Genomic DNA, 12272 nt, shown 5'->3' on the forward strand with positions numbered 1-12272 from the left:
GAAAAAGCAGATTGCAACTGAGAGAGACCTAAGCAGAAAGGGCAGACTGCTGTGTCCCAGAAACAGCGTGGGTCCAAGAAACAAGCTAATGGAGATGTGAAAGATTTAATGGCGCCCCATGAAGAGGAAGTGGGTATTAAAATACAGCCCACACACCCCACCAGACCCTGGATCCTGGTACACTGCTATGTCCATACAGAGTGGGGCTCCTTTTCCTAACATGTCCCTCTAGAGGAAATGTCATTTTCTAATTAGTCTGTCAGAAGAGCACATTCTAATTTTCACAAAGCTTCCTTATAAGCTAGTGGCAGTCCTGGAACCAATCCTACTTAATCTGTTGTTCCTTAGGAAACATTTTAAAGGCAGGAATAGCCAAAGGAAGTAGAGTCTCACAGGACTTCAAACCTAGACACAACGAGGACAGCACCAGAAAAAAAAAAAAAAAAAATGGCAAGCAAGGGAAGTTGCAATCGGTAAAAGAAACACATTTTGTGAGTCTCTGAAAATTTTCCATGATATCAGGTAACCAATTACCAGTCATTCTTGGCTGGAACCGACAAAAAAGAAGTGACCTATCTCTCTTTCTTGCAAGGATCAGCCTGTAATTTAGGAACAATGTAAGAAAAAAATCAGAGTGTAGGGCTAAAGGGGTAGCTCTTGAAACCTACGAGCCAAAGAAGTCACCTTTTTTCATTTTGCTAATTTAATGTGAAAGTGAAATAGGTTCCTTTGCAACCTTGACAGCCAGCTTTCTGGGAAGGTGTCTAATATAGAACATAAAATGGAGACATGAATCGATGAGACTCATTAATATTCATAGACAGCAGATTAGGGTTGGTGGAAAAAATTATTTATGAAACGGAGGTATTGTCTTCCTTTCACCAAAAGGATTTTGTTTAGAGAGGATTGAATTGGGTGACAGGGCTATGACAGATTAGGTATGAATTTGCAGATTTGTTGGTTTATCTCCCCAGGAAAAGAACGGAAAGCATTTGCAAGCAAAGAATGTCGTGGGCTGAGCACAGTGAATGCTTCAGCACCACGCGCCGGTAGGTGTAATGAGGTGTCTCAAACGTGAGGTTCAGAGGCCACTGCGTGATGGAAAGCGCCGGCGAGGAAATGAAAGGATGGATTGAGAGCGTGGTTATGTAACAAAGGAACGGGCTGAAAGCAAAACGGGGCTTAGCTGATGCCAGAGGACGGCACAGGGGATGAAAGAGGGGCAATTCCCTTTTTAACGTCTGCATGTGTGGGCTGGGAGAGAGCATAAAATGGAATAACACCATACGCGATGTATAATTTCCTCACATTAAATATGTATTGTTGTACCACCTAAGAAACCTTTGTGTTATTTCTCACTGTAGTTGGTCTGGGCTGTTCTATAATCTCATAAAGACAAGAGTTCAGAAGTGGGCTCAGATCCTCAAGTGAACTCTGTTAACAATGCTTTGTACTTACACCACGTGAGGATTTATTGCTAGTCTCTTATCTCCCCGAGTCCTTTCCTCCTTTATCTTTCTGATCCTTGGAAGGCTTGTGCAAATAAGCTGTTGGGATCTGCTGGAATTTTAAAGTGACAGATAAAAAATTTTTTTAGAATTAAACATTGAGAATGGCAGAGTGAGAACCTTAGAAGAGACCTTGAGTTGTTCCCAAGGACATCCAAAATGCCACGGATATTTAAAAAGGAGTTTTCTGCTGTTTGTACTTCCAAAAAATTCAGTCTCCTATGCATGAGCCCAGCCCATCATATTAATAGTTTGATGGGTTGCTGGAATGTTGTAAAGATAATTGGAGAAAGAAGAAGAATGTTCCATTTTAGACCATCTCCCCACCGGTTTAAATTAGGTAGGATCTCCAATCCGGTTTTTAAATTTGGGAGGAGGTTAAAGACAGAATTGAAAAACACGTGCTCAGGAATTTGATAGGCCAGGCTTTGAAGACAGGTCACTTGGAACTGTGTCAAGCAGAGATTTATGCACAATAACTGTTATGGAGCTAAAAGGAGGTTGCAGAAACTAGGTCTGGAAGCTGGGAATACTTAGCATATCCTACCTTAACATCTTCATTTTGAAAGTGTGGAAACTAAGACTGAAAAGGGACTTGGCTAGAACAAGCCCCACATCCATGCAATGGAATATTATTCTGCCATAAAAAAGAATGAAGCTATGACACGTGCTACAACATGGATGAGCCTTGAAGACATCGTGCTAGGTGAGAGAAACCAGACAAAAAAGGCCACATATTGTATGATTCCATTGGTAAGAAGTGTCTAGAATAGGCAACCCCCTAGAGACAAAAAGCAGATTAGTGGTTTCCAGGGGCTGGGGAGAAGGCACGGGGAATGATTGCCAACAGGGACAGGGTTTCTCTCTGGGGTAATGAAGTATTCAGGAATGAGACAGTGATGGCGGTTACAGTACCTTGTCAACGTGCTAAAATCCAGAGAATCATACACTTTAAAATGATAAATTTTATGTTATACGAATTTTATCTCAATTTTTTAAATTGCAATATATATATATATACACACACACATAAAGGGGAGATTGACCAAAGTTGTTTAGCAAGTACTATAACCCAACTGACATCTGAAGGGGTTCTCTTTCTATTCAGAGAACTTCTTCCTCAGAATCGTGTTTTTTTTAATGTATCAAATAGCATACATGGGATTATAAAGAAAACCAATTATATTAAAATACAGTTATCAAAATGTTTTTAAAACACCAAATTTGTGATATGATAACACACGTGCTTCTATAATAGGTGAGTACATTCTACACCAACTGTGTGATGTTAACATACAAGGTAAATTAGCCAGTGCAGACATTTGGTGTGGCTTTTCCTCTCAAAAACAAAATCCCTATGTTTATTAGCATCGCCATATGCTACCAGTGAAATGCAGTTTATTAGGAAACTAGTATTTGGAGAAAGATAATAACATGTAGAATTACCTCTGAGTAGTGATACTGTCTTGTTTAAAATATTGTAAAACTCTGCCTTTTAATTTACTCAAGCCCTGCAGGTCCTCCCAGAACTAATTGAAACTCACAGTGAAGGTTTCCAGATACACCGGCATCCCAGGTTTTGGTCTGCTCAGAGCCACAAGGCAAATTGCTTCCCCAGCTCCGCGGCCTAAGCTCTGCAGTCGCAGGGAGTCGCAGCTTACCATGAGGTCAGTTTTCAGGTGTTTAACCAACAGGGGGCTGCCCTCTGATTTTGGGTTCCAGTCTGCTGCCTTTGGTTATTTGCTTTTAATTGGTTAGCAAAGACTACTACCTGCCCCAGACCAGCAAGGGTATAGGGCTTCTGACTTCATCCACTTAGTTGTTCTCCTCTACAAATGATACGGATGATGCAAATGTGAGCGTATGATCTGAATGTGTGTGTATGTATATACTCAAGTGTGATGTCTATGAACTGCGTGTGTGTATACCTGTACACACACATGTATGTGTCACATATATGTTTGTACACGTATAAGTCTCCATCTTTCTTGTCTCTTTGGACTTGCTCTCCCTTCACTGTTAAAAACGGGAAGAAAAGAGCATCCAACTTGCTCATATCTGGTGGGTAGTAGCCCCAATTCCCTGACCGTTAACTCTAAATGAGGTTATTGGACAACTTAGCTTGGCCCTCTGGCTTCTACTTACCCATTCTTCAGAGCCTCCATTCTTTTAGACAGCCTTATTAGCAGTGAATTTGATTCCTGAAGCTTCCAAAGCCTGAAATGATCATGTATTTTGCACTTTGGCAGGAAGCTCTCCTTCATCCATTTTATCTCCCTTACTTGGGAGTCTGAAGTTCCCTTGGTTTTTGAAGCTTCAGCCAATTCCACTTAAAGTGCAAACACCTCATGGGGTGCAACAGAGGTGGAGACACAGGGGCGCTGTGACTTCCTATCTTCTCACTCATCTGGGGCAGATTTCACCAGCTGAATGCAGCACTCCTTCCCATGAACCTGGATCTAGCCTCAGAACCCTTCTGAACACGTGAGACAATAAATTAAAGTTGACATGGGCCAAAACCTATTTTCCAAGCCCCAGTTAAACCCTTGTTGGTGGACAGTGAAGGAATGAGGTTTTATACCACTGACAGACAACTGGCTCACTGCGCAGTGAGAGGCTGTGCCCTCAACCCCAGCAAAAGCTTCAAGGCCAGTGTGTGTTCTTAAGTAAACAAGATAAATGCTGCTGTATAACAGCACCTCTTAAGCCACAACAAAGTGCTCATGTTATCCGTGAATACACGTGGGAATAGCTGGTGGTTGGGAACTGCTGGGGAAAGAGGAGGCAGAGAAATGTGTCGGTCCCCTGTACATCGGGAGATACGGGACCCACTGCTCCCCTGCCATCTCCAACAGGTCCTGGTGCAGCAGTGGAGGGCTGACCCAGGGGTCCTTCTCATCACTATGCTGCCCCTTGGCCCCTGTGGTTTGCCGCCCACTCTCATTTCTCCCTGAGCTCCCCTCCTTCTCTTTCTGAGCTTCATTTGTCCACCTTCACCTGAACCTTCATGCCTCTGATTTCCCTGTATCTTCAGGCGCCAGCCTTAGTTTTTGAGCACATCTGGCTTTGTTTCAACCATTAGCATTTTCTCATTAATATATTGTTCTGTTATAACAAATCTCCTGCTTCCCTCTGCTGTTTCCACCTCTCTGAACAGCATTTCTGCCCATCAGATCGGCTATGGAAGGCATCTTCTTGCTTAAAAGAGGTATCCATTTATGCTTTTTTACTCAACAGTTCAGGTCCGCTCCGTCATAGGATGACTCTTCTTTCCAATGCAGACACATGCCACAGCCCCACCCCTGCACCATAAAATTCTTGATTGTCGGATATTTCAGGCAGCAAAAGATGAGTTCCACTACTGAAGGCAAAGCCGGGCAGGGGACAGCCCCATTAAGTAATGCTGGTCATCTTAGCCGCAGCTACATCCTTTGCACAAAACTCGCTCTCAATATCGTGGGCTTCCCGATATAGGGAAGAACATAAGGCATTCATTTTCCTCTCTCAGCTCTTACAAAAGCGATGAGGGAATCTGAAAAGTGAATTTCTACTCTCAGCTAAAATCTTTTGGAACACCATTTAGCCTGGGGCCTCCTGAGCCTCCTAGCCCATCAGCTGACTTGGGAATCTGAGAATCTGTCTCTGGGGTGCAGCAAATACAGCGGTGTGTGGAGCATGGAGTGCCACCTACCACTCCCCTGTCCCTGCCAGCCCAGAGAAGAAAATCGAGCTCAAAACCATCCACCAAAGGGATCCATGCCTGTTTCCCAAGCACAGCTTGCAGTAAAAGCTGCAGCCAACTGCAAAGGTGCCAGGCAGCTAAGAAAAACATGGCTAATTCTGAGTTGTTTGCGTTTCCTCAATACCAAATTGTTCACAGTGCCTTTCCCACGGCTACCATTCAAACAAGCGGAAGACCTGCAGGGCCATGAAAATGGTCCTGGCTTTGGACTGAGAAGACTTAGGTTGAGTGCTGATTCCTGCGCTTGCTGGTGGTATGACCTTGACCACGTCCTGGGCAGAGCAATCTTGTGGAACCTCAGTGCCCCATTGACAAACTGGGGGATTATTAGAATGTCTTGTTCTCTGCAGTGGTTATGAGATTCTATAGCTCAATGGAGACATGAAAGCCAATTGTGTAGTGCAATTGGCATTGCAAAAGCAAGAACTTTTCCTTCCTCTCCTTAATGCAACAGCCTGTGCTGCTCCTGAGAGAGCACCTGTGCCCCAGCTCTCCCACCTTGCTGTCTCCAGCATTTGCAAGAGGCACCTGAAGCTGTGAATGGGGTGCTCAGTGGATTGGATGGGGGGTGAGTTCTCCATGCCTCCGTCTTGCCCATGCAGATGGATAAGGCAGCTGAAATTAATGACATTCTGAGCCACTGCAGTGCTCATCTGCTTAACAATCCAATTTCTAGGACGTTTTAGAAGTTGTTAGCTGACTGCCAAAAATGAGGATCATTAAAAATAGATTCACAGCTGTTCAGGAAGCCAGAGATATAATTTTACCTTCATTATGCCTTATTGCAGATGTTATTGATTTAATCTCATTGCATTTTACTGTGTAATATCAATTCACACTGTCTTTGACTTGGAAATCGGGAACTGTATTTATTCTTCTTATTCTCGTAGCAGAAGATACGCTTAGACTGACAGCCAACGTGACACCAGCTTCCAAGGCACTGGCACCATGTATGCAAGGCCCAACTGTGCAGAGTGCAGAGGCGATTTAGCATAGCTGAGTGAGGCAAAAATAATCTAAAAATGGGGCCAGTGCCTCTTCTAAGATTGTGTCTGTGCTCACAAATGATTCAGATAAATAAATCAAAAGAATCCTGGTTTTGCTTACAAGTCACCAAATAAACTGGTTTAATGAAGGCTTCTCTTTTCTGTCAATTCTTTTATCCTGAAAATTTCACTCCAAAAGTTACTAAAATAGAATTTAATTGAAAATAAATTAGGATACATTGGGATATTGTTTCCCAAGAGTGTTTCTCAAAACACTTGTCGAGATACTCTGTGATTTACGAAAAAAACAAAACAAAACAAAAAAAACACGTTTCCAAACTCAAAAAGTTTGGGAAGCCCTATGTAATTCCTACATAATAAAGCCCTACTTTTAATAAGTCATATTATATAGTAGCATATTAAAGTTTCCAGGCAGCAAGGAAACTTTGGTTGACTTTGTTTAATCCAGCATTTTCCAAATGAATTTGATGCAAAAACATTTATTCTCCTTATCCATTAACATCCCTCAGTGTTAGTGTGCCAGGAAAGACCCTTCAGGAATTGTTGGTTTAAGATAGATCTGGAAGAAGGAAGGTCTACCCCCTACCCTTTGCTAGGGAGCCCCACACCTTTGTCTACTGCCATTGCTGCCGCCATCTTGAACCTACATGAATTGTTCTTGATGTACAAAGATTCAGTTTAGGAATATTTGCCCCTGAGTGGCTGCTACATCCCTACCCTTTCCCTTATTTCAGTGCCTCAGCTTCCAAACTCAGATTCTATTGCACTTACTTCCCACTTCCTGCTTCCCCATGGCCCACGCACAACCCAGCCCTGGGGAAGCTGAAGCTCTTCTGGCCACATCGTTAAGAAGTGCAGCAGGGCCCAGGAAGGCCGACTGTGTTTTTACCAGGTTTGGCCTGTATGACATTAGAGACAAAATTATTCCAAGTTTGTACCCTTTTTGTAACATTAATATACTTCAGCAAGTCATTTAGTTGCTCTGTCCTGGTGGCCACATGGCATCGGATGCATTAAAATTTGCAACTGTTCCTGTCTACATTTATAAGAGGTTAGACAAGAGCCCTGTGTCACCAGCACAGGCATGTGAAAGGCTCCATGTGCACTGTTTGGTTTGATGAGCTCACACTGGAGGTTTTACCAGCTCCAGCGGACATGATCCGGGATGACGTGTCGTAGCGATTTTTCCTTCCCTTTCTGCCCCCGGCTTTGCAGACCTCTCCATATTGTTAGCTTCCAGGCTAGTGAACTTCTATTTATAGCTATGCCACTTTCTTTTGTTTCATAGAAAATATAGTGCCTTTGATCATTATGTTTAACATTTGCTACCAGTTGGCAAAGAATGTGAAACAATTTTATTACTGTCTTTCCCCAGCCCTCTTCTGCTCTTTGCTGTCCCAACTCCAATGATTTCCACACAAACTCAGCCGGTCCCCAGTAGTGACTTAACATCACCTCTGAGGATGGCAGCTGTGGGCAAAGGTTTGGGTGGGGAACAGCAGGCCAAGGACACAGACCTGATCTGATGTGGCACTTTTTCCCCATTTTTACTAAATCCCCAATAGCAGATGACTTGTGTCCCCTGTAGATTGTGAGGTACCCAGGGCCTGGCCTTTTCTGCTCCACACACATCCTGGGGTCTAACACAGAGCTCAATGCCTATTGCTAATCAGGGGATTAGCATCTCCCAGCAGGTGAAGGACGGAGCCAGAGGCTGATTCAAAGTCTCAGTTCTGCTCGAGGGGTGGGATTCTGCCAGAGCAGCCAACGTACCCTCCACGTTTGGACTGCATTCTCATAAGAACTCCAGTCGAGTAACACGGATTGAAAAGCTAGCTGGGGCTCAAAAACACACATGTAGTGCTACTGAGAATTACCTAGATTTTTTAAAAAGGTCATAGCTTATGCTTATATCTTCTGTTCAAGAATTGTGTTTGGGGCAGGAAGGGGACATAAGTATGTTTATATGCTCATAATCTCATAGATTTTCACACTGGGAACAGAGCCTTGAGGACATTCTGAGGAACTGCCTTATTTTTATAATTAGGAATCCGAACTCCTGAGAGAGGTATAACTCACAGACATACAACTAATTAACTAAATAATTAATGATGCTGGGAGAAACCCTTCTTTACCCAAATCCAAAAAGGACATCCATTCTCAGATCTTTCATTTACATTTTTCCAGATCTTTCATTGATATCTATTTTTCTCTTCAGCTTTCAAGTTATGCTACATTTTTGCTGCTCTGATATGATTCAGAATTGGTCTCCTCTTCTAAAATCAAACTAAAATGAAATTTCCAACAAAACTCTAAAGAATATCAGACAATGGCAGACCAAAAAGGAAAACTCAATCTGGACTCATGCTTGAATGTAGTGAAAAATACTGCAAAAGCAAAATGTAAGTAATCTGTATAATGTAAAGATAATATATTAAGATTAATAACAAGTGCTAATTCTCTTAGCATATGCTTATAAAGGAAAAATGACCAACTCAGAAATGTTAAGAAAAACATTGGAAAATAAAAACGTGTTTTGCGTAGCTAAGGCTAACCCATTAACGTTGCTACTAAACAAAGGAATAAAAACTAAAAAAGAATTAAAAACAGACGTGAAGAAAACTAGCAGAGCGGCGCCACCTAGTGTCTATTTTCTGAAAAGGCAGCTGACATTTCCTGCGCCCTCCTGTGGTAGAATTTGGCATTCCGTCCTAAACAGGAAAACATTCTATAAACATATTGTTTGATTTATTTCCTCTACTCTTGATGGGAGTCAGAAAGAGATAGCATCTCAGCTTGTTTTCTAAACAAGACATACTTACATTTGCCATATTTAAAACCGAACAACTAGAAATATACAATTTCCTATTGATCGCAGGATAGCCTTTGTACATAGTTATAAATGAACCCCAATCATTAACCTTTAAGATCTGAATAAAGATACATTTATAAGCTTCTCTGCCCGTATGAAATTTTGTTCAGGATGAAATTCTGCGAACACTGTGCCTGTATCAACATTGTGGTAACATTTAAAAACCAAACTAAATTTTAATTTTTAAAAAATTAATGTAGAAGTAAATGTGAACTGGTTTGAGCCAGAAATGAGAGTCATCTTCCTGCATGTCTCAGTTTACCCATCTGTAGTGTGAGGATTATTCTAACCCCAGTGTGCCCACTTTCCTTTGGGGTGGAAGGGAGCTTCCATGGACAAGTTCAAATGAGATTAATGTTCATGGAAGCTCTTGAAGAGTAGAAAGTATATGATTTACACAAAACAGAGACATTTTGTCATATTTATTAAGAGTTGAATATTCTAGTGTTGATGTCTAACATCAGCACTGGCTGAGTCAAGGAAAAATCAGTGAATGAGGAAATTGGAAGTCCTGGACTGGTTCCACAACTTATCCTTGGATAAGTCATTTAAGTCTGGGTATTAGCTCCTTTGTTCTGTAAAATGAGGATAGGTTGGACCATATACCTGTTCTAGCTCTGAAATCCGAGGATTCAGTAACATAATCGCATTCTCACTGCTGCTGTCCCAGCACAGCCCTCTTTACCTCTTTTCTACACTATTGCAACATCCTTCTAACACATCTCTCCCAGCTCCAATCCATCCGGGAGGATTAATCAGGGAAGATGAGTATTTCCAACATTCATCTTTCTAAAGTGCAAATCCAATCATCCCATTCCCCCACTTAAAGGTTCAAAATGACTCCCATGGCCATCTGCTCTGTGCCAGGTGGTATAATTCATGCTTTTGGTGCCCACTGTCATTCTATCCATGCAATGACACCTTAATATAGGCAGGGTGTGCCCCATTTTCCTAGAGGAGGAAGCTGAGGGTCCTCGAGACTGAGAGAGTTCCTGCAAGCACCCCAGTGAGTAAGTGCAGAGTCTGGAATGTGAATCCAGGTCTCTGGTTCTAAAATGTGTGGTCTTTGTGAATGGTTAAGAGGTAGATTTTGGAGCCAGAAATACTCGAGTTCAAGTCCAGCCTGTGCCGCGCACTGTGTAACTCAGGGAAATTTCCTAGCCTCTTTGTGCCTCAGTTTCCTCATCTGTAAAATGGGGCTAATACAGTCAGGCACTGCATAACAATGTATCAGTTAATAATGGTGGTAACATAAGACTATAATGGAGCTGAAAGATTCCTATCACCTAGTGATATCACAGTCATTACAAAACACTACATGTTTGTGGTGATGATGCTGAAAACACACCTACTGTGTTGCCACAGTGTATATCTAAAAGTATGGCATACACAATTCTGTACAGTATGTAATATTGATATGATAATAAATTACTATGTTACTGGCTTGTATATTTACTATGCTATACTATTTATCGTTATTTTAGAATGTACTTCTTCTACATACATATATATATATACACACACACATATATATATACACATATATACATATATATATATACACACACATATATATATACATATATATATATATATATATACACACACACAAAAAAAAGTTAACTGTAGAACAGTCTCAGGCAGGCCCTTCAGGAGACGTTCCAGAACGAGGCACGTTATCACAGGAGATGACAGCTCCATGGGTGTTACTGCCCCTGAAGAGCTTCCAGTGGGCAAGAAGTCAAGCTGGAAGACAGCGACACTGATGATCCTAACCCTATGTGGACCTAGGCTAAGGTGTGTGTTCGTGTCTTAGATTTTAACAGAAAGTTTTAAAAGTAAAAAAAATAAAATAAAATAAAAATAGAAAAAAACCTCATAGAATAAGAATAAAGCAAGAAACTATTTTGTACAGCTATAAATGTGGTTGTGTTTTAAGGTGTCAGAAAGTTAAAAAATGTACAAGTTTGTTAACTAAGAAAAGCTAAGGCTAATCTATCATTGAAAAAAGTAAAATTTTTTCTATAAATTCAGTGTAGCCTGAGTGCGCAGTGTTTACAAAGTCTACAGTAGTGGACAGTGATGTCCTAGACCTTCACATGCACTCACCACTCCCGCTCACTGACTGGCCCAGAGCAACTTCCAGTCCTGGAAGCTCCATTCATGGTAAGGGCCTTGTACAGGTGTGCCATGTTTTTATCTTTTGTGTTGTATTTTTACTGTACTTTTTTTTTATGTTTAGATACACACACACATTGCTGTGTTACAGTTGCAGTGACATGCTGTACAGGTTTGTAGCCCAGGAGCAGTGGACCATACCGCCTAGCCTAGGTGTGCCGTAGGCTATGCCGTCTGGGCGCGGGGAAGTACATTCTGTGATGTTCCAGTGAAACGACCTGACGTTGCGTGACTCCCAGCACGTCGCTGTCGCTAAGCCCTGACTGGGTTGGCATCTATCTCATAGTGAGTGATGCATGTTAGGCCCGGGAATGGCACTTGTGACAAAGTGCTTTCAGAGCGTTTTGTTATGATTAAATAGTACCACATTTTCTCACTGAACTAGGTATAGCGTTCTTCCCTTCACATTCAAGGCGCCTCTAAATTGGACTTCAACTTGCCTTCCTGCCTTTTCTTCTTCTACTTTCCTAGGAGTTCAACACCAAATTGTTCCAATCCCCCCCACCACCACCCCAAATACTCGCAAGTGTATTGGTGTGCCCCCTCCAGCCACTCCCTCCCGGTTCAAAAACGGCCGTCTCCTCACTACCGACCCCTAGTGGTTAGCACGGCGATGGACACGTGGCGAGCTTGAGCTAAATGTTAGGTGTTACCGGTATCACGGTTATCAATAGCACTTACAGCAGCTCCCCTCCCGCCCCATCCGCAAGGGCTGTGTTTCAAGACCCCCGATGGCTGCCTGAAACCATGGACGGTGTTAAACCCTATATCTGTTATGTATCCTATACATACACACCTATGATAAAGTTTAATTTTTTTCTTCATGAGATGAAGAAAGGATGTGGCAGGAGGGCAAGAGGTTCATCACACTACTCAGAATGGCACACAATTTAAAACATATGAATTGTTTATTTCTGGAATTTTCCATTTACTATTTTCAGACTTTGGTTGACCATGGGTAAGTA

The sequence above is a fragment of the Lemur catta genome, chromosome 11 (assembly GCF_020740605.2).
Source record: "Lemur catta isolate mLemCat1 chromosome 11, mLemCat1.pri, whole genome shotgun sequence".
NCBI classification, from domain to species: domain Eukaryota; kingdom Metazoa; phylum Chordata; class Mammalia; order Primates; family Lemuridae; genus Lemur; species Lemur catta.